The sequence below is a fragment of the Stegodyphus dumicola genome, chromosome 1, assembly GCF_044657685.1.
Source record: "Stegodyphus dumicola isolate Sdum_Otavi_A_Nest chromosome 1, ASM4465768v1".
Classification (NCBI taxonomy): Eukaryota; Metazoa; Arthropoda; class Arachnida; order Araneae; family Eresidae; genus Stegodyphus; species Stegodyphus dumicola.
Genome location: NC_140768.1, coordinates 72,047,733 through 72,073,429, shown reverse-complemented (window position 1 = coordinate 72,073,429; position 25,697 = coordinate 72,047,733).

The following is a 25,697-nucleotide window of genomic DNA, read 5'->3' as shown; positions in this document are numbered from 1 at the left end:
CTTTTTTATTTACTTATTTCAAAACTTTCTTTTTTGAGTGTATCCTAACGAATTATTACAATACAGTGTAAAAAAAAATGCACAAGATAACCTAAAACATGGTATAGAAAATTTCGTTAATATTTCTTAAAAAATAATATTTATTAAGTTATGAATCTTAACTGCAAATGAATATACGACCTTTTATATACGTTTTCCAGTCAAGTCTCTGGAAATTTAATTATTATGCATTATTAAAAACAAAACACTCTAAACATCGAACGAAACGCTCGTATTCAAATCTGAAGCAAAGAAAGTCACGGAAGGATCAGACGCCTTTCGTGACGTCACTCGTAGCTAACCAGGCCATGTTATCTCGAAGGCCACGGTTATGCACACTTTTTGGTACACCACGCTCAGATACAAATTGTAAAAGCGATGAACCAAAAGTCGCCAAGCACTAGATTCTGTAACCCTACGTTTCCTGTTTTAACCAATCGGAGCAAACAGCAGCAGAAACGGTCTGTAGGCTTTGTGAATAAGCCAGCGACAGACGACCGTTGGAAGTGGAGACGAAAGCGCCCAACTGCATAGCGGGTAGTTGCGAGACGGTCCGCAGATTCTCCAAGATGCTTGTCTATAGTTAGCTATATTAGGGCAGACGGGCCCTTGAATGTATTTATTGAGAACTGTGTGTTAGTCATCATCGTCATTGAATCCTGTAGAACTGTTTGGACTGAGTATAATTATTGTGAGATCACCTGCAATATTAATTTTTACTTAATTTATCTTTCTAATACTTTTATTTATTTCTTATTAGTAAAATAAAGCATTTAAGAATGCATCACTCGTGCTCTAGTATGTTCTTTTGAAAGTAAACCCTACATGTATAATGTTTCACATATGGAATAGATAATAAAACAAATTCGTAATTCAAAATTCGGGCTTCGAAGTGCCCATATTCAGATGGAGGACTACGTTATTCAAATTTTGATAGCTCTACGTATGCGACAAAAATATGCGACATAATGCTACAAAAATACTTACATTCATGAAGATTCATTATTTTTTAATTTCTTTAAATATAATATAGGTCGATAATATTTGGTTGCGACAATATAAAAAGTGATTTTCTGAGTTTATTGAAGTGCCACAAAATTCCGTTTTGAGACTAATAGCCTTTCTGGGCTACCGCCCTTTGGGCTAAAAATAATAATGGGTAAGGTTTACCAACGGGCAAGTTCAATTAATTGAAAAAAAAAAACCTTGCCTCGGGTTTCAAATTTTTAAAATAGTTTCGCACGCGATAAAATCTCAGAAGATACAGGAAAAGCACAAATTTTGTTTTCATTATCGAAGTCTCCAAACTCCAAATCCCCCATATGAGTAAGAATATGTTTGGTGATTAATATTTTCGAACGGTGAAAATGAGGTTTTTCTGATTGCTTTTCAGTCATTTTTGTTCGATAACTTTAATTTTAGCTGTCATTATTAAGCAGTTTGTGTACCACACCTTATATTTTTTTCTTCTCCTTTCCATCTCCACAGCAATTATTCAAACACCTTTTCTTTATACTGCTATATATTTCACTTCCGATTTTAAGCCACATTTATCTTACGCGGTTGCAACGCCGATTAGACTGCTGACCTACTATAGAGTAATTCACAGCCTTATATACTCAACCAGCAAAGAAGTTCAGATAACGAAAAGAAAGTTTTGTTAAATTTCTTAGACTTGTGATAGACTTGCGATGTAGCTGGTGAGGATGGATAAAATTCAAATTCTGAAGGGATAAATGTATAATGCAAATTGCAAATAAACGCCTGAAAACAGGAAATCAGTGGATAATCATTGAACTGGTATTTATAAAACGCAGATTTAAGTTTCGAATCTGTATTCATTAAACTCTAATTCAAGACACGAATCGGTATTCATAAACTTTTAATCTGAATAAATACTATATAAGGAAGGGCTAATTTATTGACAGACAGTGATACGATATAATAAGTATTAAAATCCCATTGACACTAATGAGTTTAAAAATTACTTAAATACTTACGTTATGTTCAAATACAGTTATTTATTGTTATATTTCACAAGTAACATTATCAGCAGCTACAGTATTCCATCAAACGTCAACGTTTTGTAACGTAAGTTATGTATAATATTTGATAAATAATTAATCCTTCACAATTAATAATCTTACCTACTCGCTAATCATATACATCTTAATTTATATTTTACTCAATTTTCATTAATTTAGCCTTGTCTCTCAAGGATTCTATACGGTATAGTATCTAAATGTGCTTGTATTAATGTTGAAATGCAGATAAAATACCTCTATGCTGCCATCCCGTACAGCCTACAAACTCGGGACGAACTGAGCACAACCAGATAAATGGGTGATTTAAAAACACTTCATTTGTAATAATTAACACTTATGAAACATATCTTTTTAGATAAAAGAACAACTTAACTATTCATAATCTCTACAGAAACTGAAATCCCGGTGAAAATTCCCATCAGATCAAATATTTTTTAAAATAATTTACGAAAAACAATAATATGAAATCTCCAGTTGAAGATTATTAATGTATGGCAAGAAGACCGTACACGGAGAGCTCAAAAGATCTTAGGATATGAGATTCAGGTTAAAAAGGTTCAAAAAGTCTTAGTCTGAATCTTTCATATCTAATTTTAGACTGGGCAAAGATCTATTGTGGATAATTATGAATAACCAAATTTAGCTTATTCATTAAAAAAAAAACATCTTCATTATAGAAAGCAAAATAGAAAACCCTTTAGTTTATTTTACTTTCTTAACAACTACGTTTAAATGAACTATAAAGTATGTTTCTGTTGCATGTTTTTATTTAATCACTTGTTCCAAAAATGAAAGCATAGTAGAAAAATAATAAGTTTTCATAATTAATTATTTGTACGATGATCCAATAGTTCAGACAAAATTAGACTAATCTTTAGCGCGGTAAAAATTCTGTAAGCAAACATCTTTTTAACAAGACAAGTAATTGCATTTCTTAGAAAGAGAAGAAAATACCGTTTTATAAATAATTATCAAGAAAAAAGTAAGTCTCATTTCAAAAACTATAGTTTGGTATATGAGTTAATAATATCTCAAATGTTAAAGAAGTTGAATTTATTTTCATTTAAATATAAGATTTATTTACGAGTTTAAGCCGATAACGGTTTGTACAGTTTTTATTACGGAAGTAGGGGTGCGGCATATAAAAGAGTTAAAAATGATTTTAAAACATTTTTATCACAAAAATGATATCATAAGTTTAAAAACTGAAAGAATATAAATTTAAGTAATCAAATGTCTTATCATCAACCTGACTCAGAGCACTCTATCGATTCTTCGAAATCTTTATTTAGGTATGTTGGGATATCGTCCTCCATTTTTATTATTGACATCGTTAATATAATCTGATTCGTAAGTAATATCATCTTCCTTTTATCTATAGCACTGTTCTGCAAAAATTGATAAATTTCTCTTTTAAATTAGAAAATTACGTAGATTCGCTTTTATCCAAGCATCGTTTACTGAAGAGCAGACATAAAGAAACGCATCTTACTTGCAAAAGTATGAGCGTAACTCTGAGGGAAAATATTTAAAGACTGCCTGAAAATCGTCATTGTAGCTAATAACCAAAGAAATATTCGTCTTGTTATTGCCAAAGAGGGAAATGTGTATGCTTTAACATTGAGAGAATTCAGAAAATGAAACTGTTGGCACTAAAAGTGCTCAGTGGCAGTGGATAAACAAGGTTAAACTCTTCCCAAGCCTGGCGTTACTTGCAGAAGTTTGAGAAATGAAGACACAAAGGGAGTAGTTTCTTTTGAGCAGCCAAGTAATTAGTGACGTTACCCAAGGTCAAATCTTGTAATAAAGTAACTTTGAAATGTTCCGTTTTTCTACCATACTATGAGTTTCGAATGAAAGTTGTAGATAAATTGTCATTCATCTTTACATAGTCTGGTACATCTAGATGAATTATAGGCTCTAGTTATTCCCAGTTTTGATTTCTAGGATAATTTTATATTCTGCATACGTAAGGGTTTCCAGTTTTGGCTAAATAGTTTATGTAAAACCTTACATCTTTGCTTACCCAATGATCTATATATATTCAGAAATACACAGTATTTATTTTACTCCAGTTAGTGACGTTATTAAAAGAATTACAGGTTAAATGTTTGAAGAAGTGATTTTGTTATGTAGAGATTTTTGAATTCAAAGGTATTCTTAATTATCGGAAACTAGTGACAGGAAATGAGCAATAGGCGCCGATAAAACTGATTGCAATTAGTATAAAGGGTTCTATTCGCCCTTGTGTCTGTTACAGAAAACTAGAGATTGCCTTTTTCTTACGTTAATGAGAACCAAGCATCAGGGACCGACAAAGGGACGAACGTTTGCAAAAGTCTTTCTTACGGGTGGTGTTGAAAGCCTGGAAGGATAAAGTTAAACTGATTTCCGTTGCAGGAGGTTAGGGAGAGGTGACTTTGTAAGAAAAAACACTTGGATGGGGATTGACGCCATTTATGTTTCCTTGAACTATGCTGCAAAGAGAAGTAGGCTAACGCATTACTTCATGGGAGACGTTTGTCGGGGTGTGTTGTACCTCAAAGAATTCCCCCACTGTGAACAAAAAAGGAAATACCTATATCATATTTTCTTGCGGTGTGTTTAAAAAAATGTGCGAGGCCTGATTTTAAATACGTTTTTGGATATCATTGGTTCGGAAAAGTTTGAGGCAGAGAGGATTGACCAAATATGTTCAAGGAGACGTGATTGCGTCAGAAGAGTGGTTAATTAATAATTACGGTTGAAGTTAAAAAAGAAAGCATTTTTGTAAAAAAAGAATAAAACGTCCGGTGAGACTTGATTCTGTTGTGGCTTTGTTCCTTTGCTTGATCGAGATGTGGGAAATGATTTATGCCATGCTTTGAGGAAAAGGTTAAAAGGTTCCTGTTTGCTGTACTGATGATTAAGTGATGCGTGTATACACCTTCAAGTGAAGACCGAAAAGAAAGGGATCCTGTCCAACAGAGAAGAAGAGGGTACGGACAACAAAAACGGTTCTTATGAAAAATATCGAACTGTGTGGAAGTCAATACTCTTATGAACTATATCGAAGTGCGTGGAAGTCAGTGTTTTTATGAATTTTGTCGAACTATGTGAATGTCAGTACTGTTACGAACCAAATCGGACTACAGACATTTACTCCGAAGCCGAAAAAGACTTTCGTATTCTTCACCCTCTTTTATGCATCCGTGGATGATTGTCTAAATCTAAACTATGTATTAAATCGTAAATGGATAGCTAGGAGTTTATCTTAAATTTATGGAAAGTCCTTATGAGTACGTTGATTGCAATTTAAAATAATAATGAATTCTTAATGGCTAGTAAAAAACAATAAAATGGCGCAGCTAAGATTAAGTAAAATTTAATATGTTTCTACTCTCTACAGTAAAGTAAGGAAATTTAAATTTATTATTCTGTAAATCGAGCTTGAGATATGTGGCTGCGGTTGAATTTGTACATTATTATAGAATGTTCATTAAGAAATGAGATTAAAATTTCGTATTTTATTAAAGAAATTTCAAAATTTCTTATTTTATATTTGAACATCTATTTTATCCTAAACAACAATTTTATTCCTTTTAAGTCCTTCTTAAGCAATAAAATTTGCAATTTATAGGCAAAAATTGAAATATTAGGACGTTTCAAATGGCAACAATTGAATCCATTTAGTTTTTATGCTAGTCTTTATAAAATATGTTATGATTTATGAAATGGCAATACAGGGAAGGCCACGTAAATGATAATTGCATAGTATAATACGATAACGTACCGCAAAGGCATGAATTTAATTATTTTTAATTAAGATAGATAAAATATCTATTTATTACCCTATTTTATGTGATATATATATATATATATATATAATTATTTTCAAACTAATTAATTTTGTTTTTAAATCGTATCCCTCCTAAACGTCCAATATGATATTTTAACTTGAATGTGTATTTGAATGACATTTTTAAAATTGGAAATTTGTTTTAAGAATATATTATAAAGTACAATAAAACTATATACTTCTTTTCATATAATCACTGCAGGATAAGATCTATTTAAGCAAAACGGTGGCGATATGTTTAGAAGTTTCAGAAACACTGTTCTTACCGAAAACATGGAGCACTGAGGGAGTGATAAATCATATCTATATTGTTTTCAATTTGAAATATTTCATTAAAATTGTCATAAATTGTTGGTCTGGTTTTCTTAAAAACGAATCATCGAGCGAATAATTTCGTAATTTACTCTGGAAAAAATATTCAGTTATTTAGATATAATGTTTTTTCATGTTTTAAGGAATTAAGACTTTTCTCATATGTGCTCAAGTAGTATAAAGTTTAATATATCGACTCGGTAATTCAAAAAACCTATGTTCTAACTCCGGGAAACAGAGCTTGTAGAGTCATTAGGTTAATTGGAAGCAGAAAAGATGAAAAATATGCAAACGCCTTCGCCGGGAATCGAACCACGGACCTTTGGAATACCGGCCCAGCGTGCTACCGTTACACCACGAAGGCACGCTAGGGAAGTGGGAGAAATACCTTATATACTCCCCTTTTTAAAGGGCGACAAGGGTTTTAGGGGACCTAGTCGCCAAATCCTGGGTGCGGAGAATCATCTTCCACAACCCTTTTAGTTCGGGCGCCACTGTAGAGACATTAGGTTAATTGGAAGCAGAAAAAAAAAAATGAAAAATATGCAACCGCCTTCGCCGGAAATCGAATTACGGACCTCTGAAATACCGGCCAAGCGTACTACCGTTACACCACGAAGGCTCGCTAGGGAAGAGGGAGAAATACCTTATAACCTGTTTATTTCAATTTCTTCTCACACCCGAAACTCACATCTGACTTAATTAACTAAAAGTAGTGGTAGAAAACTTTTTATCACGGTGTAAATGCTTCCAGGACAAGAGTTCGGACCTGCTTCCTTTAGTCAATTTTTGGCAGGAAGGAGTGAGCAGAATTAAAAATCACGTGAGAATATAGCCATATCTGTTTTTACTCGCATCGATTTAGAGGAGTACGTCGAAATTCTGGCAACTTTCTGCCAAAACCACCAGCCTCCTAAGACAGTTTTAGAACAAACAGATTGCCCATTCTGTTCAGATTCAAAGCGTAGCTCAATAGTTTATATAATCAAATTTATTACCCATCGTATCATTCGGAGTTACATATAGAATTAAACAATCTTTTAATGTGTTTACGTTAAAATGCCAGCAGGGAATACATTTATTTTGAAGGGTATTAAAAGTTTTCTTTACTATTATGTTAAAAAATCATCTTATAGTTCATTAGGCCCAGTAGTCGGCTTTGTGTAAGTAATTTGTTTATTTCCAATTCTTCCACACTATCTAATTCTCTTTTTCTTATTGTAACAAGAAAAGTTTGACTTGTGATATTCTAGAAAAGAGACATTAATTTATATTTTATATTATGCAAACTTATGAATTTTGAAGAAACTGAAAAATGCCTTTTCTCGTTATTTTCGAAAACAAAATTATAAATAAACTTTTATGATTAAATTTTCTGTACGTTGAAAGAATTGCCTACATTAAATGCTCTCCAGTCAGAAGTTCATTTTCATATATCAGTTTTAGAAACTTTATTATTATGCACATAAATTTACCATATGAAAAATACTGTTTTGAAATTTTATAAGTTTGGAGTTTTATAATATTCGCATGTAAATGTATGCTTTGAGTATGCAAAAATGTATTCAATTATAAAAGAGAAGTGAAATAGAAGAATAAGTTACTGTGCTTATTTAGGGAGAAAGAAGGATATGCATAACCGCTGTGATTTATTCGTTTCATGTAAGTTTCAACCATCAAACAACCATCAGGAGTCTGTTTAAATTAATACAAATGTTCAGTAAGTCTGTATGAAAATCTGAAGATGTGCCTTTGTTCAAGAGCACGTTTCATTTTAGTAATTTTATATTCAAAAACAGAAATGTATTTTACGATGGTTAAGGAACAGTAACGCATTCTTAACTAACATGATCTACAAATAACTTCATTTTTGCTCAGTGCCTATTCAATAAATGTAAATGAGTGTAAACGATATTCTTCGTGAAAATGTACTTATAATACTCCAGCATTAAAAGATATTACGTGTAAAAGAAATTAAGTCTTATGTTAAAGGCTATAATATTGATATATGAAAATCTTCAAAATTACGTATTAGCAACGGTAGAATATCCAGAAATCCAATGCAATTAAGAGATTAAAATGAAAATAATTACATTTATGGAAACGAATCATTTGTATTAAGGTAGAAAAATTTTATTCTATTTTTTGTGATTGTATTAATCTATCAATCTTTCATTTTCCTTTAGAAAAGTATTTATTGTTCGTCATTCGTTTTCTTTGTCAACTGCTGTAATTTTTTTAAAATTGCCCGAAATATACTCAGTCAAATATTGAAACCACTTGGTAGAGCAGAATTATTTTATACTAACGATTATTTTGGGTAGCCTATACAAAATGCAAACAAATTATTGAGTGGATGAAGCATTATTAATCAAAGTGTATTTAATAACACGAAACAGCTATCTCCTTTTCTACGCATTTCATTAGCAAGCACCAAGCCTCGAAGGAAGTATTTCCTTCGCTGCTGAGTAATACAGATACATGCCTTTAATTTGATAGTCCCTTAATAAGATTAAAATTTTGGGAGTGAAAGCAGATTTATAATTTGCTATTAATGAATTGTAATTTATTTCACTGTATTTTAATGAACACCGATATAATGCTATGCTATTAATTTCAAGCATTTTAAGCATTTTCTGTAATAGATACTGGTTATAAAATAGTAGTTAACAATGTATAATTTCAAAGAAAGGAATGTAAGCGTTGATGAATGTAACCTACTTCGTATTTTAGTGGTCCATAAATTAAGCATAAAATTAAGAAATGTTTATACAATGAGAAAAAGTGAATAATATAATTATTCGTATTTTTTTCTATATGCTTGAATATATATGAAATTCAGAAACAAGCAAAGTCTTGCTATTGCGTAATTACGTAGTACGTAGATGAATGGTATAATATATAATCTATAGTCGCTTAAACATAAAGGGTCAAAATGTGTCTAATTAGTGCTCCTGCTTCCACCCAAGAAAAAGAAAATACACTTTTAGCCTGTAGTTCCAACATTTTACTATAATTATTGGGTTACTTTTCAATCCCGCACAGATTTACGTTTATAAGCTGATATACACTGAGAAACCAAAATATTTATACACATGGCAGAGTACAAAGTGTTATGTGATGATTTGAAAATCTACTTCAGTAAATAACTGTTTATATAGCAAGATAAATAACTACAAAAGACAGTTATTATTTTATAGCTATTTATATTGCTGAGTGAAACAATACAAGAGGTAACGGAAATTCTCCCCAACTCGGAGAAAATACAGCGATCACCAAATCGGTTCAAAACAATGTCTAAAACAGCAGTTGAGGAACGTCGTACAATCGCACGACTCTCAATGCTATAACGGAACGAAATCATTGACTTTTAATTCCAAATCAGAAGATGTGTATAGATTTCTGTAAGCAATTATTAAAACTTATCTCTCCTAGAACAATCAAGAACTGTCTCTAGAAATTTCAAGATTTATCGCTTAGTTGGTGATAAAATATCCGATAAGAAATTTCCTGCTGATATCACTGGTTCTAACCAAATTACCTTTATATTTTAGGCATCGATCAAGTGAAAATGCTGTAACCTAATGCGTGAAATTTACACTTATAAACACATTAAGTGACCCTAAAATGTGATTAAATAAAAACATAGCTAAATCTTTTATTACAATTGTATTAAATAATAAATAAAAACAATACATAGTACAACAAAGCACATGAATTATAAATTAAATTAATTAAACAGAAATGTATGCATACATTTATAATTCTTACGTTATGTTATGGTTCTAGTTTTACTGCTTATGTATACTATTTGTTTCAACAACAAGTGAGTATATAAAATATTGCATAGTTGTGGTAATATCTGAAGCTGACTCATTCTGAGAAAGTTATGTTTTTGCCAAGTAAGAAAATTGTAAATATGTCGAAGAGCTGATTCTCCTGAGATGGGTCAAAGCATCTTGAAAATAGAGAAGGTGTTTGGATTTTTATATATGATTTTGTCCACAGCCAAACATGATCGTAATAAATACTGAAAACTTTCAACGTATGCCAACATAATAACATTAAATGAATATGATCACTATCAAATGGCAGGAATCATTTTACCCCATAGGAGTTTTATCGCTGTGTCGAATTACATCAGAATTCAATGCTGACTCATTAAAAATCAGTGTCAGGGTTGAGGAATACTCCTTCCTTTATAAGGGCTTTAGAAGTTGACACCTAATCAGAATGAGATTCTCTAATTAGGTGTCCGTACACACAGTCTGCAGGCAAAATCACATAGTCTTGAATCTCATCTAGGTTCAGCAATCTAAATGACTAGACTTCCTGATTAGAAAGAGTAATCTTCGCTTTTTTCCAGCCGAAGGAATGGAATTCCAGCGGAGATAACTCCAGGTGTTCATTTTACAAGGTATTTCACCCGTCTTCTTGGCATGCCTTCGTGGTGTGGTGGTCTGCACGCGGAGTGCGTATTCCAGAGGTCCACGGTTTGATTTACGGCGAAGGCGTTGCATTTTTTTCATCTTGTCTGCTTTCAAAAAATGCCTAATGTCTATACAGTGGCGCCCGAATTAAAAGGGTGGTGGATGATGATTCTCTCCATCCAGGATTTGGCGATTGGGTGCCCTAAAACTCCAGTCGCCCTTTAAAAAGGGGAGTATATAAGGTATTTCTCCCGCCTTCTTGCCCTGCCTTCGTGGTGTGGTTGTCTGCACTCTGGGCCCGTATTCCAGAGGTCCGTGGTTCGATTCCTGGCGAAGGCGTTGCTAATTTTTCAATTCTCCTGCTTCCAAAAATATACCAAATATCTCTACAATTTATCTCACATATCAGTAAAAGACCATTAGGATTCTGTTCCATTTGTAGTGGTATCAAGTTTGTTTAGTTGCCCTGAAGTTAGAACTTTGTATCGCGTAAACGTCTCAGATAAGCGAACATAACACGTGCTTTTCTCCGATAAATTACTGTTGTCCATGTCTCTCTTCTGTTGAGTTTGGTTAGCAATACTATACACAGCTACATAAATCTATAGACGTTAAATTATATTACAAGAACACTCATCTGTACTTGGAATTTTTCCATAACAATTTGAAGCCAGATCGGAACATATTCAAGTATATCCGAAATGTCCTAGGCAGTATAGTTTGGAACACAATTCTACAACTCTGAGTATAACAGAATCACCGAGCTATGACACTTGAAAAAGGCTATGGTGTTGGCTAATTGTCTGGGAAATTATCTCACAACTCAAGAAACTAGTTCCTTATTATTACGACTCCGCTATTTAAACGAAACCATTATTACGATTTTTCAGCAGCGTGTAACGCACACTGTCGCCAGACGACTCTAGTTCTAACCATGATCAGTAACAATTCACTAAAAACGAGAATAATTCTGAGTAGGCTATGCGCAAGCGTTGTATTTTAATCTAGTTCTCTAATATTAAAATACCAGCGATTTTTTATTTAGCAAGAGGTAAGAAAACTGCGAAATATATCAATAATACTGGTGTAGTTTAATAAACAAATCAGGTGATAAGTACCCTCGTGGAATTCATCTCTCTAAATCATGTGTTATGAAAGAAGCTTAAGCTGGTATTTCAATTCGTTTGATTTTTCAACGCTTAGGTGAAGTAGTCCTAAATATGACTTTCAGATAGAAATTCGAAGCAATTTAAAAATGTAGGTTCTCCGCTGCAGACAGATGGAGTTTGAAAATAATAACAAATTCAGTCATAAGCTTAATTCTTGATACAGTCACCGTAGTGTATATTTCCAGTTGCCAAAACATTCATCATACTTTAACACATTAAACACAAAGCATTCCTTAACTTTTAGTTTTCATTTCAAGTAAACTACTGTGAGAATTATTTGACGATGGGAGACAGAGTTCATTGAAATTAGTACTTTTCTTACACCGCGTGTTTGATTGATTTATGATGCATTATGGACAGAGTAATAAACTAGATGGCGCTATGTAATCATTGTATAAATATCGTTATGTAAATGTTATATAATTATCTCACAAATTGCATTAATGTGGATGTAAACAATTCGTAGTTGCGAGATTAGCTGACTGTTTTCATAATGCAATGTCTACAGTGAATTTAAATATATAGGACTATGTAGTAAAAAGTTACAATTATTCATTTACTATATATTTAATCGCGGTTGCATTTGGAATCTATGAAAGGGAAGATGTCGAAATCATGCTTCAGATATATTGTTCAGACAGAGAATTAAGTTAAATTATAGTACTTACATAAAATATAAAACTTATATCACATACCTTTTCTATACCTTACGATAACTTTATTTCCGCATACGATATGAATATATGCTTAAGGAAATAATTACATTTAATTTACGGATATGAATTTACTTTCAAAATTTTTTTGATGAGCATGTTCCCTATTTTATTCTCAAGTATTAGCTAAAAATTTTACATTATATGAAAGGGAGACCTCTATACATTTTCAACACATACATTTAAAATATTTATCTCTTTCATGTTATCAGCAATTTTTCGAAGCATTTGTCTTTTTTTATATAAATTTTATATTTTTATTTTTTTATTTTAATAAGTTTTTACTGTTTTTACAACAAGGAATTAAATGGTTACAAAATGACTTATAATATCCGTTTGAAATAAGTGTTAAATAATATTATATTGCTAATAAGGTATTTCACCTTTTTAGTATACCTTCGTAGTGTAGTGGTCTGCATGCTGGGCGCGTATTCCAGATGTCCGTATTTCGATTCCCGGCGAAGAGCGTTGCTCATTTTTCATCTTTCCAGCTTCCATAATACCTAATGTCTCTACATGCTTATTTCATGAAACATGTTGTTTCAAAATTCCTTTAAGGGGTTAACATTATTAAGGGGTTAATATTAAGGATTTAACAATTAAAACTAAATAATTTAAATAATCTTTTGTAAACTCAGTTCCATTTCGGAGCTTTGTAAAGTACAAAGTTAACATCATTAACTCAGAAAACCATAGTGGCTTAAGCACAAATACATTAATTATTAAATAAATTGCCAAAATTTGCGCGAAGTGTAATGTTGAGCATTAAAATGCATTAAAAATACTCCCTATACTCTCACGTTATTCATGTAACACATCCAGATGCCGTATGAAATAAGTAGTCAATGCAAAAACAATCAATGCACATTTTCTTATATATGACTAAAGCCTGTTTTGCAAAAAATATCTAACTTAATGTTTTGATAATACAGTATAATAAATATCAAATTTAGGGGAAACCGTATTTTATACCTGGATTTGCTTTTGAACGAAGAATCGCCAGTGCTCTAGGAGACAGATTAGAATAGTTGTGGCATTTCTCAAAAGGTATTGGAAATGAATAAGTATGCGATATAGAGCTTAAAAACGTAAATTACTGAGTTTATATTCAACAACATAAAGGAAACCATCAGTTAAAACATACTTTTTCATTATTCGTTTTATCTTTAGCCCATTTTTTTGGCGAATAATAAAATTCCCTCGATAATCACCGGTCTCAAAGTCTTGACTTTCTAATGAATCGATCGCTGTAAAATCCTCTCTTCCCATTCCTAGAGTTCCATTACAAAGTACTTATTCAGGTGAGTAAACAACCCTCCTTCCTGAATTTCCATTAACCAACGGAACCTCAAGACGCCAATTCGTGGCCAGAGCGCATTTCTCAAACGTCTCTTCAAACAAAAAGCAAGAGAGCACAGCTTCAGATCTTATTAAGTTTTGTTTTAATATCTGCAATTATTCGGGGCTTTCTGGGTCGTTAGTGGCGAGTAAACGAGTTAATTATTAAGCGGTAAAAATTGTTATTGCTATACGAGTAATTAAGAGAACCTTATCTTGGCTGGGGAAGGTGGGTCTAATCAGGGTCGAGGCTTAGTTGTAGCACGGCTGTTTTACCGATAATTACGACGTCGCAGCTGTGGCTTGCCTTCTCAACTCACATGAAGAGAGAATTTGTTATCTACTTCAGAAGCTCCTCAGAAGCATGTCTAGCATCTTAGAAGCATATAAAAATATCGCAATATCAGCAGCCTATTCGGCTCAGCAAAGTGTAGAGAATTTTCTATCTATTTTTCAGTAGGATTCGAGGACTGAACGAAAAGTGTGAGAAAGAAAACCAGAGATATTAAACAAATGCTACAAAAATTGGAATTCGAAAATTGGATAATTTGAAACCAGAAAAATTGGAATTATATTAAAATCGATTGCATTATCACTTGGCATTTATAACTTTTTTAACTGTCGTACTTTTATATAATAGGATCACTAATGACACATTCGTTATTTGACAGCTGAAGCATCGTCCATTCGGAGGCACCACAAGAAGCGGCATCTAGTACTCGTATAGTTTCAGAGAAAAGCACTATCCAAATAAATAATTTTCCACGGAATTCAAACAGGTGTCCATAAATGTCCACTGCATACGCTAGATGACATACGTTCGGAGGAGCAACAGGTAATGCAAAATATTATGTTACAAATAGATACAATAAACAAATTAGGCTGAAATTGAGTATTATCTATCGAAAGTTCTGGTCTTAAGTTTTATTTTTATATAATTTGGAATTAAAAAGAATGAAGTAGAGCAAATTTAAAATTACGATGCATATGCACAGAAGTGCTTTGGGAATTTGTTAGACTTTTACCACTTTCAAACGTTTTTCTCTGATAACTACTACACTCGATTAGTTAACTGAAGTGCCGCCGAAACGGTGTAGCGGTTAGCGTCGCTGATAGCCGTGTTGAAGGGACCGGGTTCGAATCCCGGAGAAGGCTTGGATGTTTATAAATGTATAGTGTCGGTGCAGCAAAGCGGCGCTTTGAATATGCGCCGAGCCGCATGTCTTCTCTTGAGAGAGGGGTGGGACCCTCTGACCCGTATCCCATCAATATTAGAGTGGTCCCCATCAAAATTGGGGGCGAAACTGTGTAAGGATCTTAAGTTTTACTAACGTTTATTTTATTTTAAATCTTTACTATCACTTCTGATTTTCTACTTCCGGCCAGAATTATAAGCGTGAAGGTTTTTATGCAAAGTTTGTCTGGCGAACGCCAAGTATTTAAGTGTGGCCTTTTTGCCAAGCGAATAAGAGGAAGCAGTGAGTCAACGCAGGCCGCTTACCTTAGAAGTTACGCAGTTGCTGTTTGCCTTCCAGGCCAGAGGTTTTAATCCTCTTGATAAATTAAAACGTATTGTAGTGTTCACAGTCTCTGTGCTACATACGCTTCCTGTTATTATAAGGCCAATCTTCCACGTGTATTATTCTAAAGTTAAATTAGAGTTTAGTTTTATTTTTATACTTTTACGTTAGACCCCGAGTGGCGGGTCAGTGTATTCCGAAGTACGGAAGTTATTGTATATAGAGAAAAATAAAGGGTTTTGTATACCCTTCGTCTGTATCCTGTCTACTTACCACAATTAGTGAACATAGCTTTAGTAAGCTCTCTGTTCCGAGTCAGGTCCTTGTATGTTCCCGAAGAAGGTTAGAAGGAATATTGAACCTGATAGTGGCGCCCAACGAAGAAGAATAACCATGGCCGAGTTTCAAGAAGAACCTGTGCTGCCTGCAGAAACGGTTCAGAATCCAGAAATGCCAGCTGCCGCCCTGGAAGGATTCGGTTACATCGTCCAGACCATGCGCGCTTCGATGAAACCAGAAGCAACGTTTAACGGAAACTCACCGGTAACCAGTTTTTTGGAAAAATTGGATGACCACTTCATGCTCTACCCCGTGCACGAGTTTCAAAAAGTTACCTTAGCTACCAGCGCTTTGAGGGGCCAAGCGCTTAACTGGTTCAAATGTATAGGCAGAAGTCTCTTGGGTCAAGCAGGAAGTCCCACCTATACTTACGAAAATTTCAAGACTGCCCTACTAAAAGCCTTCCCTGTTGTAAGGGATCGTGCGAAATTAGAAACGGAACTTTTCAGTATATATCAACAAAGAATCGAAAACCTCTCGAGCTTTATTTTAAGAAAAATTCACGTTTTCAAGCTCTTGTATGGAAACCGTCCGGATCCTGAAATAATTCAAGTGATTTTGCCGAGGTTACTGCCCCAAGTGCAAGACTTTATTGAATTAAGAAATCCGACTACACTGGAAAAGTTATTTAAGCTAGCAATCCAGTTTGAAAGTAGAAGAACGGCGGACGTTGAAAGAAGACGCCAATATCAACAGCGAAACCAATTTGGTACGCCAAGACTACAGCAAACTCAAGCACATGGCTACGGAGAAAAAGCGAATCAGTGGGCAAGGAAACCCGAGCATTCAAAAACAGCCGGCGAACGTCGACAGTTCAATAGCAACCCAGGAAAAAAGTCTCAAGGCCAGTGGAAAAAGAAGGAAAGCACGGAAAGGAAAAATAATTTAAACTAAAACGGATTTCTGCTGACGAGAGGGTGCGGAATTCCGAAGGCCACGAAAACCCCTCTTCCTACAAGTTAAATACAGTAATGGTGAAAAATTTGACTCTTCCGAAGATTGAAGTCTTGGTGAATAATATCCCAGCCACCACACTCCTGGATACCGGCGCGCAGTGTTCCTGTGTGGCAGAAGAGTTTTTTAGAAAGTATTTTCGCAAATACCGCATATATAATGCGGATAATACAACAGTGTTAGCGGCGCAAGGAGAAAAATGTAAGTACGTAGGTAAAGTACCTTTGTATATCCGTATCAAGGACGAACAAATAAAGGTGATGTTTTTTATAGTAAAGAATCTGCAAGCACATTTAATCTTAGGGATAGATTTTCTTTCAGACGGACAAGCAACACTGGATTTTAATGAAGCGTCCCTTAAGCTGGCAATGAGACCAGTTCGTACTGAAAAGGCTGAACCGCCGATGGTAAATCTTGACCACCTACCTAATGACGAGCAAGATAGAATCCGACAAGTGGTAAGTGAATTTGCTTCGTTATTTAGTGATATTCCAGGATTTACTCAGGTTACTAACCATAGTATTGACACCGGAGATGCATTGCCAGTTCGTCAAAAAACATACCGGTATGATAAGAATAAGGAAAAAATTATAGAATGGCATATTACCGATATGCTACGTAAAAAAATCATAACGCCCATCTCAAGTAGTTGTGCTAGCCCGGTGGTTTTATGTAAGAAAAATAATGATTATCCTTTGGAGCATCCAAAAAGGTGGAGATTCGCTATTGATTACCGTAAATTAAATTCCATAACGAAATATCCGGTATATCCGTTACCGATCATAGAAGAAATTTTAAGGAACATAAAATCAACCAAATTTATGACGACTTTAGACTTAACGACTGGTTATTTTCAAATAGGGGTGAGGCCTGAGGACGTGCCTAAGACTGTTTTTATAACCAAGTCTGGCACTTATGCATTTTTGCGTATGCCCTTTGGCCTTTCAGGGGCCCCAGCAACATTTCAGCGATGCATGGACATTGTGTTAAGACCTGTTCTTGGAAAGTCCACATTTATCTATTTAGACGATATCATTATTACTAGTGATAATCTCGACCAACGTGTACAGGATTTAAGACAGGTGTTTTCTTTATTAAATGAGGCCGGTCTAAAAGTTAATGTCGAAAAGTGCAAATTTGCAGCCCCTGAATTAAAATATTTAGGTTACAAAATATCTCAAAAAGGGATCGAGACAGATGAATCAAAAATAATCGCTGTACAAAAGTATCCGACTCCAAACACGGCAAAGAAGCTCTCTTCTTTTCTAGGACTTTGTTCATATTATAGGTCCTTTATAAAAGATTTTGCGGCTATCGCTGAGCCATTGTTAAAATTAAAAAGGAAAAAGGCAAGATTCTCGTGTACGGCCGAAGCCAATAGTGCTTTCGAAAAATTAAAACAAGCATTAACGCAAGCCCCTGTGTTGAAATTTCCTGAAAAGGATGAAAATTTAGAAATTTCAGCGGATGCTTCGGATTATGCGGTAGGAGCGGTACTTTCGCAAAATCAGCAGCCCGTGGCATTTTTTAGCCGAACTTTAAATCAAACACAAAGAAACTATTCCGCGACCGAGAGAGAGGCAGTTGCAGTTCTGTTAGCAGTGCAAAAGTTCCGAGTCTATTTTGGAAAGGCGCCGATAACAGTGTACTCTGATCATGCGACGGTAACTAGATTGTACTCAGGAAAAAATTTATCCCCAAGGTTAATAAGATGGGCACTCAAGCTGCAAGAATATAATCTGGTAATCAAGCATACCCCTGGAAAGGAAAATATCGTAGCAGATGCCCTATCAAGGATTAAAATAGACGAACAAGGCAATACCGTAAAGATGGCAATGCTTACAGCATGTACAATAAATTCCCGAGAAACTGTAATAACCGAACTGTGTAAGGATCCTGAGTTTGGAAGTATTTATGAGTATTTGAAGGATCCTGAAAATTTTAGCCACCAAGATATTGTGGCGATAAGAAATAGGGCGGCCCATTACGAACTAATAAATGGTCTATTATTTTATACAAAACCTACGAATTCCAACAACGAATTTCGACCTGTTATCCCAGCTAGTCTTAGATTAAATATCCTGCAGGAGCTCCATGACAGCCCTTTAGCTTCTCATGCTGGTATTCGAAAAACTATCCAACGCGTACGCGAGGCAGTCTACTTTCCTGAACTGCAAAAGTTAACAAGGGCGTATGTCCAGTCCTGCCCAACATGTCAAGCCGTTAATTATATTAATTTCGGCCCGGCCGGGTTTCTAAATAGTATTAAATCCGAATTTCCAAATGAAATAATTGGCATCGATTTATTGGGCCCTTTCCCAAAAAGTCAGTTAAATAAAAGTCGCTATCTCCTTGTTATGGTTGATCATTTTAGTAAATGGACGAAATTGTTCCCTTAAAACGAGCCTCCGCGAAATTAGTTACTGATTCTATTTTAAATAAATATATTTTAAAATACGGGGCGCCCCTAAAAGTTATATCGGATAATGGTCCTCAATTTGTAAGTAATATATTTGAAGACATGTGCCAAAAACTGGGCATACGTCATTTAAAAATGGTCCCGTGTCGGCCGCAATCAAATATAGCGGAACGGGTAAACAGAAATATAGTGAAAATTATCCGTAGTTATGTTAAAAATTTTCATAAAAGCTGGGATAACTATGTCAATGAATTTGCTTTCGCCCTTAGGACCGCAAAACATGATACAACGGGCAAAACTCCTGCTGAGTTATTTTTAGGCAGAAAGATTATAACACCGTTAGATAAATTATTTTATGTGCAACAAAGAGCCCCAGAATTTAAAATGGGTGATATAGAAAACTAATAAAAGAAGCAAAAAAGAATACGGAAGTAGCACAAAGAAAACAGAAGCTATATTATGATTTGAAACGACGGGGAGTAACTTATAAAGTAGGAGATGAAGTTTTAAAAATTAAGCATTCACTTTCTTCAGCACCAGAAGATAAAACTGCCAAATTTTTTCCACGATTTGAAGGACCATATGTTATAGAAAAAATAACTCACCCTGTTGTAGTGTTAAAAGCCAGAAATGGTGAAACCTGTTCCGCAAACATTGATCAAATCAAGCCCTACTTGGATCGTAATAAAATGCAAATCTTTTCAGATCTTTTGCAGGATCCGGCACGGCAGACACCGCAGGTACAAGCTCCAGAGGTGGAAAAACGACAAGTACAAGGGAAGCCAATGAGAGACAGAAGCAAGTGAAAAGAAAATTGCCCCGCGGAAAAATTGAAGGTAACAAGAAAAAGAAGCCGTTCCACCGTCCAGAAAAGAGAGTTCACGAACACCCCCAGAATGAAGAAGGGAGAAGGACGACGTATGTGAAGAGAACCAGGAGAAATGACGGCAACTATAACCAGGCTTTAAAACGGATCTTCTCATCCGACAGAACTCTCCGCAGCAAAAGTCGCCGAACTGCGGAAGGGCCATCAGCGGCGGAGGAAAAAGTACAAGGAAAATTTGAAAGGCCAGCAACGAGGTCCAAGCAAGATCACGACAGAAGTTTCCCGGTTCCGCCAAGACCAGCTGCCTTCAAACGGCCAAGACCACAAGCAGAGGAGAAAAGGAAGGTGTTCAAGGGTGGCCGAACGGGTGAAAAACGGAAGCTTCCAGAGGAAAGCACTGAAGGGCGAGCCCGTACAAGAAGGAGGATAAATCAAACTACTATCTGCAGTACCTTTAAAGACTGGGCCCAGAAAACGATGTCCGAATATTACAAAGATAAGTAAAATTTTATGTTACTTTGCAAACTTACTTCATTACTTCATTCTTACTGCAAGTGGCAGATTTCAAGAAGTTTTACCTCATGCGAGGTCTACCTTTATCGCCAAAAGGGCGAGAAATGAGTTGTGACCGATTTTCTTATTATGTTTTCAATTACTCGCGCGTAAAACTAAAGTTGATGTATAATAGCGTTGTGTAAAGACTTAAATATTGTAAAAAGTTATTGTATAAATTTTATTTAAAACATTCTAGCAAGAGAGAAGTTTTAGTCTGAAAGACTTTTTTTGAAATGTAGTATTTCAATGTAGAAAGAATTGGCACTTGCTTTGAAAAGAACAGAAGTTAACAATGTACTACTAATGTATGTTTTCAAATGTGTAAAATTAACAGCATGTTGATATGTTCTTATATACATGTGAACTGTTATTTTAAATGTTAAGAAATACCGTGATATGGTAAAAGTGAAAGTAATGTTAAAAATTTGTTATTCGTGTGACTGTAAAGACTAAATCATGGCGAATATGTGTTAAAGGTTGAATGATGTAGTTAGGCTCTCTGACGCTACACTTTAGAGTTAGCCACTTTTAGAATAGTACCTCAGGGTTTAGAGTTGAAATTAGGGTGTGTTAAGAGGTCTCGTTATGTTGAATTTTAACACGTTAGTGTTTTGATTGTAGGAGGAAGTGTGGCACACGTAGACAGAAACACATTCGTGTTTGGTGTTCTTTTACAACACATGTCAGAGAGCACGGGGAGAGATAATTAAAATAGTCATGAATGAAATAAGAATGTTAAGAGCAGTATAATTGTATATATTACTTGCCATTTCATTGTGTAACATTTCATTAAACTAGTTTTCCTTCCAGATCTCTGGAAGGAACCAGAATTGAATAAAAGCTCCTGTTTAGATGCAGTACAGATGAAAAAAAATTTTTGTATCCTGGGAGCTGCTATTGTAACAAATTTCTTTCTTTTAAATTTCTAGTTTCTAGCGAAGTTATGTTTGTAAAAGATTGGCCTCGCGTTAGATTCTAGAGCTAAAAGTTTTCAACAAGGTCGTTTTAGACCTCAGTTTCAAACTAATTAACTCTGGCGGGAAGTATGTAAGGATCTTAAGTTTTACTAACGTTTATTTTATTTTAAATCTTTGCTATCACTTCTTATTTTCTACTTCCGGCCAGAATTATAAGCGTGAAGGTTTTTATGCAAAGTTTGTCTGGCGAACGCCAAGTATTTAAGTGTGGCCTTTTTGCCAAGCGAATAAGAGGAAGCAGTGAGTCAACGCAGGCCGCTTACCTTAGAAGTTACGCAGTTGCTGTTTGCCTTCCAGGCCAGAGGTTTTAATCCTCTTGATAAATTAAAACGTATTGTAGTGTTCACAGTCTCTGTGCTACATACGCTTCCTGTTATTATAAGGCCAATCTTCCACGTGTATTATTCTAAAGTTAAATTAGAGTTTAGTTTTATTTTTATACTTTTACGTTAGACCCCGAGTGGCGGGTCAGTGTATTCCGAAGTACGGAAGTTATTGTATATAGAGAAAAATAAAGGGTTTTGTATACCCTTCGTCTGTATCCTGTCTACTTACCACAATTAGTGAACATAGCTTTAGTAAGCTCTCTGTTCCGAGTCAGGTCCTTGTATGTTCCCGAAGAAGGTTAGAAGGAATATTGAACCTGATAACTGAACCAAATCAAAATTGAGCCAAATCGCACTGTCGCCTGTTAGGTGCTCAAAGCTGTTGCCAACGACAGGCGTAATCTTGAGCTCCTTGCCACGCCGGATTTCGTGGGCTTGAGCTGACTACGTCAAATGTGTGAACATAAGCAACAACAACAACAGTTAACTGAAGTATTCAACAAATGCTACTTTCCCATAATTTTCACCTCGTTTATTTCTAATCTTCAAAGTTTTAGCTTTTTTGCACTATTCTACCATTCTGTTACATTGTTTGAAAGCAGCAAATAGAAATGTTTAAAAGCTTTCAACTACTAAAATATTCTGGAAATAATAGGAAAATTATCAGTTTCTTCAAATTTCTTTCATGTTAATAAAATATTAAAATATATATTTTTTCTCCAAAGCAGAGCTTTTGAAACATTGCGGTTTTCATGAAAAACGTAGATTTTTCGTATGCGTGTGTGTACGAAAACTTGCAGTGAAGACCATATAATGTTCGTGCTAAAAATTGCTGCCTACAGTTTAAATTATATTAGCTTATGTTTCCAAAACAGAAAGCTAAGCATACCTGTTCAAAAAAGATGTATGCTTTGTGTTTTTGATAGCATAGCCCGCAATATATGCAACAAGCAAGTGTGTATATATTTCGTCATATAAAGCTATAGAAAAAATGAAACACTATGTGTATCCCATACGTACAAAGAAAAAAGGGGGAAAAAGTAGCGTTCACATGAATAAAGAGTTAGAAACTTGCTTAAACACGTTTAAAGGGAAATTTCCATGTAGGCAGATTGCTACTTCCTATTATAATAAAAGTGGGAAGTAAATAAAATAACTTAGATTTAAAATTAAATTTTATAAACGTCATTACCTGTTTTAAGAATTTATTTTCCTTGCCTTCTGCTCAAATTAAAAGGCTTGCTTTAACTAATATTCTTGTGAACGTGATTTTTTCTAGTCTATGGCGATCATTTAGCTCATGATAAAATATATTCCAACCAGAGCTCATACTCATGAAATAATAAGGTGTAAATGACATTATAAAGGAAAGCAATACAAATTAAATAATTCCTATATTTGTAATTAAGATGAATTTCTAATAGTTTATAAGCATAAAGTTCAAATTTAGAAGGAACAAAATACTGTTTATTTGAAGACTGCTTATTTCAGAAACTGGACAGAATTCCATGCTAGTACTAGAGTAGAAAATATAATAACAGTTTATAACACTGAACTCTTAATCAAATTATAAATATATTTTCAACAAATCTTCCTGTTGGTGGTAATGAATGCTGTTTAATAAAGTTCACGTGAAAACTGATGAATTTGTTTTTATATTATACAAAGCATTTTTATTATTTTTTGTCTTTTCTTGGTTAAACCACATTCTGCTAGATTCTGATTTCAATTAAAATTAGCTTAAGGATTTCCAAACTTTAGTATTATTATATATTTCTTTATTTGGATATTTATTCAGTTATGGAGCACATAAATTATTACAATCAATATATCACTAAATAAGCTTTTAAACTCTCAACATATACTAAAAAAGTATAATACTAAAAATAAGTATTGCCTATTATTCTCAAAAAATTGTAAAATAGTAATGCACGTCATTTATTCCAAAATTTTATAGAATATATTTCTTCGAATGGAATATTCGAAGCTACTTAAACAAAGAAATATGTAAAAATCAGTCAACTAATTTTTTTAAGTAATTTCTGCGTACATTTCAAGTTTTAAAAGGTTCTTTTTCTAATCTAGAGCTTAACTTAATTTGCATGACATTTATTATTCCTTAGTTTGTTTTCTTGTAACAAGTACTATCGAAGCCAGTACTGTGTATGAAAAAAAAACAGTCTAGAAAAACAGTTGGATTACCGTTGCATAATTGTAATAAATAACGTAGTTGAACGATAATAAAAACATAATACACACTGATAAATATTGCAATCTTTCAAAGATAACATTTATTATTTTTAAATTTTCAAATTTATATTAAATGCACACAAACGAAGTTCTTTCTCAACATTTATTAAAGAAAATAATATAAATATTTATGCATACAATTAATGGCGAAAATATATTAAAATAATTGCTGATACGCTCTTTTGCAAAAAATAATGAAGCACCATGAAAAATAATCCGATCATCTCGAAACATTTTATCAAATGTCTTTCATACCAAATATGCAAATGATTGAATTTTCAGAGCTAATAAATGTTAACTTCTGTTATACCTCGCGTTTCTACTGCACAGCTAGAATTGTATAAAATAGGTAACAATTACGAGCGATTCATCATTTCTCGTTGTCGGCTTTGCAGTTTCTGTAGATTCAACCAGTTATATCGTTACGACCGTTGTCGAAGATTTTATAGAGAACTGAACGACTTCGTACGTGGTAGTACAGTAGGGATGTGTGAAGCCGGCTTCTTATACCGAGCAATAGTCCGCCAGCTGACCTACGTCAAGGCTGAGTAAAAGTACTGGCAAGATCAGATGACTGTGTGTCAGACGTGAACTACGCCAACAGCATCATAGCCCGCTATTCAACTTACTACAGCCTCTTCCATACCACCTTCCGAGCTTTCCAACATCTTACAGCACTTGAGACTGAGGTAAGGACAGCAGCCTTCAAGACGTCTGCCTTTAACCCCATAACATAGATAGAGTCGTCTGGAGAGATTTCGTAACGTATTATAATGGTTTCCAGCCGAGTGGCGTCGCATAGTATTCAGGGGCGAATTCCTCTTCAGTCTTGTAGCAGATGAGATCCGTCAATGAGTCTTTGTTTACAAAGGCACACAACTCTAGCGTGATGATGCGGGATGCTATATCTTACCACAGGAGGTCGACTCTTCTCATCCTGCATGCAGCTTTAACAGCTCAATAATATGTTGATGACATCCTGCAGCTATTTGCGTTAATCTTCATGGCATGCCACCCTGGCACCATTTTTCAACAGGGTAATGTTAGATTCTCAGATCTGTGTATTGTCTCCAAGCTGCTGATCTTTCTTACTTGGCCAGCAAGGTCACTCTACACCTTTCTCCATTCGAACATATATTGGATATGGAAAGCCTCTTGGTTACCGAAATTTCGCAGATCTGGTGTAACAATTGAGGAATGTCTGTCAGAATATATCGCATGATGCAACTAGGAATGTATATCACTCATAATCTCAAGCATGGCGGCAATGAAAGCGTTTACAAGCATGCATTACAGTCAGAGGTTTTCATCGATTATTAATTTGAGTAATCATTGCACAAATATTAGCCGCTGATGGATCCAGTGGCCTTGAATTTTTAATCATTTCATTACCTGTGTACGAGCTTCACGCATATTTAATTGCAATAAAAATAATCACTTCCTTCACAGTGGCTTTTTTAAACAAATATTCAAATAATCGTTCTTTAAATAAATTATTGCCAATAGATTTATATGCGCTTAAATTTTTAACTGTGTAATTTTTATTGGATAATATATGCTATAAATTTCATTTCAGATATTCTCCAAACAGAAGAACATTTTAAATTTTTGTGAGTTTTACAATCTTTTTTTTTTTAATTTTGAAGA